Source organism: Pangasianodon hypophthalmus, chromosome 16 (assembly GCF_027358585.1).
Source record: "Pangasianodon hypophthalmus isolate fPanHyp1 chromosome 16, fPanHyp1.pri, whole genome shotgun sequence".
Lineage (NCBI taxonomy): Eukaryota > Metazoa > Chordata > Actinopteri > Siluriformes > Pangasiidae > Pangasianodon > Pangasianodon hypophthalmus.
Window position 1 is genome coordinate 3,249,455 of NC_069725.1, and position 8,610 is coordinate 3,258,064.

At 38.2% G+C, this 8,610-nt stretch overlaps 1 long non-coding RNA gene across 1 annotated transcript in view; it reads left to right on the forward strand.

The window, feature by feature from the left end:
• Positions 1-8,610, forward strand: part of LOC117599287 (uncharacterized) — a 59,728-nt gene that overhangs the window by 41,407 nt on the left and 9,711 nt on the right. The window lies entirely within an intron of this gene.

An 8,610-nucleotide genomic window follows, 5' to 3' on the forward strand; every position in this document is an offset into this window, starting at 1 on the left:
TCTCTCTGGTTACGGCATCACTGAAAGCACAAAGAAACCCTGGCAGACCCTGGTAGGCTGGCAGTAACAAGACACAGGCGACAGTTTTCATGCGTTACCTGCCGGTTCAACCCACCTCCTCTCCGTCAGCAGCTGAAGCTCAGCCAGACCCCCCACTGCCAAAGACTGAGACTCCTAAATAATGTTTTAAATAAATGCAATAAAATCTTATTATTGTTTAAAAAAAAAAAAAAAAAAAAAAAAAAAGTTTGGAACCTCGAATCTGTTTTGAGGTTCTTGCTGGTTCCAAAACTGGATATAGGAGGGTTGAGCATGTGGCAGACAAACCTACCTTATTAAAAAAACAAACAAACAAAAAAAAAAAACTTGTGTCACAGAAACAAACACCAGAGCTTGAGCATAAGACATACATAAGCAGCTAAACATACTATTAAGCACTATCAGAGCCATATGTTTCAGAAATTGTCTAGGAAGAACAGGTACTCTGCTCTGAGTTTTGTAGCTCATGCAGTGTCAGGTAGGGGCAAAATACAGAGTGGAGAACAAAAACGCACATCTGGTTGCTTTTGGCCTGTTTATTTTTATTATGTTATTTATTTTAATTTGTGTTCTCCATGCAGAGGTATCGGGTAAAGAAATTGTACCTGCTTTACCCACAGAAATATCTTTTGGGAGAGTTCAGTACCAACATCTACTGTTTAGCTATAGTATTTACAGTTTCTGACCCGTTACTGCGGCGACATGCTTGAAAACAGATGCTTCTCAGATGAAACTGTAAGACCAAGTGTGAATAAAATTCACTCAGTAGAAAAGACAATGCACTTAGGGGTAAAGGATGTGGGATGGGAAAGATGTGTATTTGATTCGTTTATTGGTTATTTTCAATTTATCAAGGTGAATTTTGACCTGTGAATTAATGAACTGTGGTCTTGTGAGCTGATAGAAAACAATTCAATTCAATTCAATTTTATTCGTATAGCGCTTTTAACAATGGACATTGTCACAAAGCAGCTTTACAAAAATAAATGGATTCACAAAAAATATATTGTAAATATGTGAATTTATCCCTAATGAGCAAGCCAGAGGGGACGGTGGCAAGGAAAAACTCCCTGAGATGATATGAGGAAGAAACCTTGAGAGGAACCAGGCTCAAAAGGGAACCCATCCTCATCTGGGTGCAACGGATAGTGCAATTACAAATAATTCCCTTCTATTATTGTGTACTATATGGACAAATAGTGCAATTGTGCAACCAATAAATTCATCACAGTTTTTGCAAGAAGTCCGGTTGGTTAAAATCTATCCACTGTCCACTGATGGAGTCCTGAGTACGAAGGTGCTCGTGGCAACCACAGCCCCAAAGCCACTAGAGCAATCGCAGTCCCAAGCCATTACAGTACAGCTCCCCACATGTGATCCCCGAGCCATCTCCACAGCCCCCAGGTGGCACCATCCCCAGCAAACCCAATGGTTCTTCAAGCCGTCCATATGGGGCCACCCCCAGCAGCAGCAAGCGAACTCAACCGATGAGAACTCCAACCAGAAGTAGGGCATCAGGATGGGTCAGGCAGCGAGGAGCAGAAGGGGCATCAAGATGGGTCAGGCCAAGACAGTAGATCCTGCTTATTATGAAGTAGTGGTCACACTGGACATTTTCCTTGCTGCTTTCTTACTGTTGCTTGAGATTTCGCACATCTGAAAGAAACAAAAACATTAATAAACATCTAAATACGCATCTAATACAAACTAGATAAATACTGTCTTCTAGGATTTTTTTGTTAGCAGTGGTGTGCGTGTATGTATACACAACCATGTTTTTCATATAAACATACAAACACATACAGTATATACAGCATTCATATTTTCCAGGTAATGTCCCTACTTTTTCATTTTATTATTTCAAAGATATATAGAGAATGTACAATTTTGTGTGTGTGTGTGTTGTAGACCTAAGCCATCGTAGCACAACTGTTCGTATCAATTGCAGTCCAAAGCCATCTTCATGATTTCTAAGTGTATCTTTAGGCTGTCCATATGGGGCCATCCTCAGTAGCAACGAGTGGTTTCCAAGTGATGAGAACTCCAACCAGAAGTAGGGCATCAGGATAGATCAGGCAGGTCTGGAGAACAGAAGGGGTCAGGATCACATGTATCTCAGGAGTAGCATGTGTATCGAGAGAGAGATGGAGAGAGAAACACAGATTATTAAGTATGCTTATTGTCACATAATGGTTAAGGACAATGTACATTATGTGCAGAGTGCAAGCAGGTACTCTGGCAAGATTAGTTATGACAGCATAACTAAAAGGTAGAGCCAGAAGGTATCACAGACATGAAGGTGCCCTGGGACATAAAGCAGCCAGCCACTCCACTATCAACAAACCTGAGTGAACGCAGGGGGGTGGGGGATGACAGTATCCAAACATCCCAGGTCACCAAAACACACTATGCCTGTGAACCCTGCGTTCACTCAGGTTTGTTGATAGTGGAGTGGCTGGCTGCTTTATGTCCCAGGGCACCTTCATGTCTGTGATACCTTCTGGCTTGACTACATAACCATGATTTCAGCCTAGACTTAAACACTAAGACTGTGTCTGAGTACTGAATACTATTTGGAAGGCTGTTCCATAACTTTGGGGCTTTGTAAGAGAAGGCTCTGCCCCCCGCTGTAGCCTCCACTATTTGAGGTACCAACAAATAGCCTGCACCTTTTGATTGAAGTAGGCGTGGCGGATCATAAAAGACTAGAAATTAATATTGATTGAAATATGATAATAATTATGCATTTAGTCCCTATTTATTTATAGAATGACCATAAAACCTACCCATTGATGACCAATAACTAATTAGCTAACATTAGTATATCTTTATTCAGTAGTAGTTAGTGGCAAGTGAACATACACTTTTGTATCACTTAGATGATGTAATGATAATTATATCATTATCACTTTTTTATTTATTCTGCATACACGCCACATTTTTGGTATGATTTGACATGACTCAAATCATGAATGAAAATAGTTGAACTGGAATTGATATTTAACTATGCTAAATAAGGGCTGGCTTACGTATCCAGTTTATGTACGAATGGCCTTCATCTGGTTTGGCTGCTAGCTATGCTAATTATTTGAAATCCACCATTGTAAAACAGTATTCCATCACAATGTTTAATTTGTCTTTCATGTTATCCCAATTAATATGTTCCAGTTGACTTGCTTAATACTAGCTTGTGTGCAGAGAGCCTATGTAGTTTAATTCTATATTAATGTTAACACTGGTCATCTCACTGATAATTGGTGTGAGATCTAACTGAAAATGCAACCTCCTCCTTGACCATTGTCACAGTTCCACCACCTTTTAAATTCATTTTAACCCTATGAGTGCTTTAAATATGAAGCCTGGACATGTGTGATGCTGTTGCTTTTTGTGTACTCAGTGCTGAGTTTTGTATGAACGGTGCTTGCACACACCCTAAAAGGAATACTATGCAAAAAAACAGATGTTTTCTTGCAAGTTAATTCTTAGACATGCGGCTGCTGGAATGGAACTAACACACATGACTACCTTATAACAAACACAGGGGAAAAAATCATTCATGATTTCCCATGAACATGCCACCCTACCCAGATTCCTTGTAGAACTTTCTAGACCTGCTTACTCTATCAATAGAGTGCGTTAACTGAGTGTGTTAGTAAAATATGTAGTGACATACAGGACATTAGTAGCTTCATGGTGTGGCTGATGCCAGCAGTAAATAAATAGCCCGTGTATGTATTATGTGTTATTGTCCTCGCTTTTTTCAGCCAATACGAATGTACTGTTTCATTTAATATTAAATTGACTATTTATATAAATATTTAGTTTTCCACAGTGTAGAAAAAGGAGCATAAAATAAAGAGTTCTGTTTTTTACTGAACCTTTGCAGCATTAAAGCATTTGACCTCTTAAACACAAAGAAACCATGGCTGGTTCCACTTTTATAGTACTTTATAAGAAGAATCTGAACGTGTTGCAATGTAGTCAGTAGGTAGTAAGCCTATGAGGTTATTGGTCAGTTAAGAGGGAAATGAAACATGAGGAGTACCAGTTTTGGTATTTTGTTAAACCTGTAGAGTGAGTTCTTCAGAAATTCCTGATGTACCACTTCTGATCATGACGACATAAGTTCTGACAGAAATGACCTACAGTTTAGAAAATGTTTGTCTTGCTTAAACCTGTGATTTGCAGCTGCATGCTGTTATAGAAAATTAACACCTTCCAGAATCCTTCCAGAATTCAGCTTAGTCAGATGTTGATTAATTTTCTATTACAAACTTAAGATGTTCACAATATCTTAAATAAATAAATGTATATATTCTCCCAAAATTTGATTGAATAAACAAAGTCTCTGACCAGGGGAAAATTATTAATTGAAACTTAATGAGGTCAGCAATGCCTAAGATGTCATTTTAATTGTAAATAGAGCACCAAAGTCAGCTAAAATGTCCAAGATTTATAAGGTTGTAAATGACCAGTCAGATTGTGTAATTAAGAAAAGGTAAAATTAACCACATTATATGGTTAAAGGTATCAATCAGGATAGATGTACCGTGGAATTAGATATACTGTGGAACACTGTGAAGACCATCATCAACAAATGGAGATAATGGGGCATCACACTGCCATTACCAAGAACAGGATATCCCTTCAAAATTGTCAAAAGGACAACACAAAATCTTATCAGGCAGGCTGTCAAGAGACCTACGACAAGAATATCTGGCAATTACTGCTCACTCCCTGCATGTAGTAACTTCTCGTATTCTTCACCAGCTCAGTCTGAGCCCTGATCTAAATCCAATCGAAAACCAGTAGAATGACTAGAGGGCTGTGCGCTCCGTCAAGCTTTAGTGTCCCTGTGCTTTCTGTCAGTCTTTAGCTGATTGTTTAGTTGTGTTTAGTTTTTTGTCTACCATTACTATTGTAGGGGAAATGATTGTTTATACAGGAAGCACTGGAACTGCAAGGTACATACCAGCAGTATAGGTGCATCACAACTTAGTCTCACTAAATCAGCCTCATAGAATATCTCCTTTTTAAGTTTAGAATTTTAATTAGAAATTAAAATTACCAACATTTAAATAAGCCAAAATTATTAAAACCTCACTTATAATAATCAGTGACTTGGTTTCTGAAGGTTTAGTTCTGAATAGTTTGGCTTTTTGCAATATCAAAGTAACAACCACAGTGAGGCAATAAGATGTTCAGTAATATAGCATTTATTGGAACACATAAAAGAGCACCAACTATCTAACAACCATGAACCTAATTCTAAATAGGGACAGATAAATATTTGTGTCTGTGTGGCTGTGTGTCTGTGTGTGGGAGAGGGAGAGGGGAAAGCACCGTGTTCCTGTGTGTGAGGGAAAGAGAGAGTGTGTGTGTGTGTTTGTGTGTGTGGACGCGTGCTCTGCTCTAGAGCTCGTGTGTCCGTGTGTGCATTTGTTCTGAGATTATAATTACGAATAACCATGAACCCTGTGAGATTAACGTGGCCGCACCTCCTGGTATGTGAAACAGTGAGGGAATAGAAATAATAGGGAATAGAAGTTTGACAGGGACTTGCACATGATTGATGGCTAGCAATAGAAACTATAAAAATATTTCCAGTGGCAGAATAACTTCCAAAACACAGTAATGTTAATCGGAATAATGCTCCAGAGTTTGTGCCCCCTACCTACACTTTTTTTCTTTCTTTCTTTCTTTTTTTTTTTTTTTTTTTTTGAATTTTATTCCAAACACAGTTGTTTGATATATACCCCTGATTAAGTGTTCGACTCTCAAACACAGTTTTCAAAGGTTCTTAAAAAAAGTTATCTGGAGAACCATTTTTGTGGGGAAAAAAAGATGTTAGCATAGTAGTATAATAAAACACCACATACAATAAATCCAATGTTGTTTTACAAGCTCAGTTTCAATAATTTACTAAATGATCATTTTTCAGCTTATGATTATTTTGAATTTGGTAAACAAATGTAAGCATTCCTATAAACTCTTTGGTGATGGATATCACCAAAGAGTTGTGGTGATGGTTTTCTGCTTTCACTACACACATACACATAACTGTTATTTTGTTATTTTATAATATAGTACATATAGTTTCTGATACTTCATAGGAGGAAGGCTGCAATTTAAAATCAGGAGAGAATAGCTGGGTATTAAGACTCAGATATTGCCTTCTCATAAAAAACAACAGAACATTGATATTTAAAAACAGTAACTCCCCACTGGCTTTCTACTTTCACATCCCACAATACATTGCTTGTTTTGTGGAGGGACGAGTGTCATCACACACTCCCATCACACCGTAATAGCATCAACAGAACAGTGTGAAGTTTCTGTTGTAAAGCTCATAAATATTTGTGCTCATGTAAAGATACAGTACAGTAAAGGTACCTAACATTTAAAGCTTTAACAATATGCGTCATGCTGTGTTTAGTAAGAAAAAAGCTGCATATAGGGCACATACTGTGTTACAGTTTCAAGAGCAATGTCCTCAGCACTCTCCTGGATGGCCCAGAAGCGTGGAAGATGATGATGAAGATCAGCCACAAGTTGGAATCTTTTCAGAACTGATATCTCAGGAGAGTCCTATGCATTTGCTGGCCTAACCCAATCTCAAACAAACAGCTACACAGGTGGACAAGCACTAGGCCCATCGCCCATGGAATCCAGATGTGATGACGGAGGTGGGTTGGGCAGGCTCTTTATATGCTACCCACGTCCCTGCCCAGATTCACTCTCCACTGGACCCCAGACAGCCATACACAAAGAGGAGACCTGGAGGAGTACTATAGAGAAAAAAAAATGAAACAGCAGCAATGGACATGGGGCCACCTGGAGTGATGTGCTTCTGACTGACCAAGATGACAAGCTCTAGTAACAGCTTTATGCACCAAAATGTGTGACGAAGACTAAATAAGCGTGTTACGGTATAATATACGGTGTTAATTCCACATAGTGTGTTTTCATCTCATAACCTCAGCTGTAACTGTTTGAAATTCCAGTTTCCACAAAGGTTCCACATGTACAGGTTTATCTGAAAGAACGACAATACTCACCATGCTGAGTGTATATGGGAAAAGGCCGGGGCTTTCTCGCTCTGTAGTGAACGAGTCAATGGTCCATGTTCTCATCTGCCTCATTTTGCGGCGGGCTGAAACCGCAACCACACAGTAAGAGAAAGAAAACCCCCATGAAATAGACCAGAGAAAAGCAAAAATGTTTGAGCCACTGTAATATCACGTACACTATATGGCCAAAAGTATGTGGACACCTGATCATAACAACCATATGTGGGCAAAACTGTTGCCACAAAGTTGAAAACACACAATTGTCTACAATTTCTTTGTATGCCGTAGCATTAACACTTCCTTTCACTGGAAGAGGTCTAACCCAAACATTTTCCAGAATGACAAGGTCCATAAAGATATAGTTTACCAAGGTGGTGTGGAAGAACCCAAATGGCCTGCACAGAGCCCTGACCTCAACCCCACTGAACACTTCTGGGATGAATTGGAACGGCAACTATGTGCCAAGCCTTCTGTGCCCAACCTCTAATGGCTGAATTCCCAGAAGAGTGGAGGTTGTTATAACAGCAAAGAGGGACCAACTCCATATTAATATCCATGTTTTGGAATGGGATGTTCAATGGTCAGGTCTCCATATTCTTTTGGCTATATAGTGTATTTCACTGTAACTAGTCTGATCTCTTCCTAACTCCCTCTGCAGTCTGTCTAGTTCATGCTGGTTGCATTTTCCCACACGTCATATGCATCAGTACACACTGTAAGCAAACAGCAACAGCTGCTAGCCTTGGCACCACCATTTTTGATTTTGCCATTGCCATTTCCTACTAATGGGTCTGTAACAAGTTATAGATTGGGCAATTTGTCATTACTTTATCTGATCTCCAATATTTCACTTGAAATCTGATTTTATTTTATTTATTTTTTGTTTCCTTGTTGTTTTTTGTTATATTTACAAGGATGTGCAAAGCGATTTTTCTATGAAGATTCTATAATAAATATTTCCTTTAATTTTCAGCACAGACTTTTTTTTTTTTTAAATGGTCACTTAATACTGTGATACGGTGAATCCATGATAGTTTTAGACTAAGTAATTATATCCTAAAAAGTTACATTCTAGCATTTTAAAATCTGGTTACCCCCAAAAGAGAAAATGGAGAAAACTGCATTTAAGGATTCAATTCCAAGTTCACTGAAAGACACCAATGCAGGGACTATCCAAAAGCAGCTGCTATTTACTGATTTTGTAATAATAATAATAATAATGATAATAATAAATTTGACCATTAAAACTATGTCTAACTTTATACCCACCTTTATTCATAGCTTACAGCCTAAATTGGCTCCCTAGTTATCTAGTGTAATTTTGCACAATAAAAACATTTTTACATAATTTTGGTGAAATATATTTGTTTTCTTAAAGTAGAGGTATCACTGTCAAAATTCAGATTTCAGATTTTCTTTGTTCACTAACCCATAATCCACATTCCTTTAAAAATCATACAACATATAAACAATACAGAAGCAGTGAAAAACAATTTCTTAA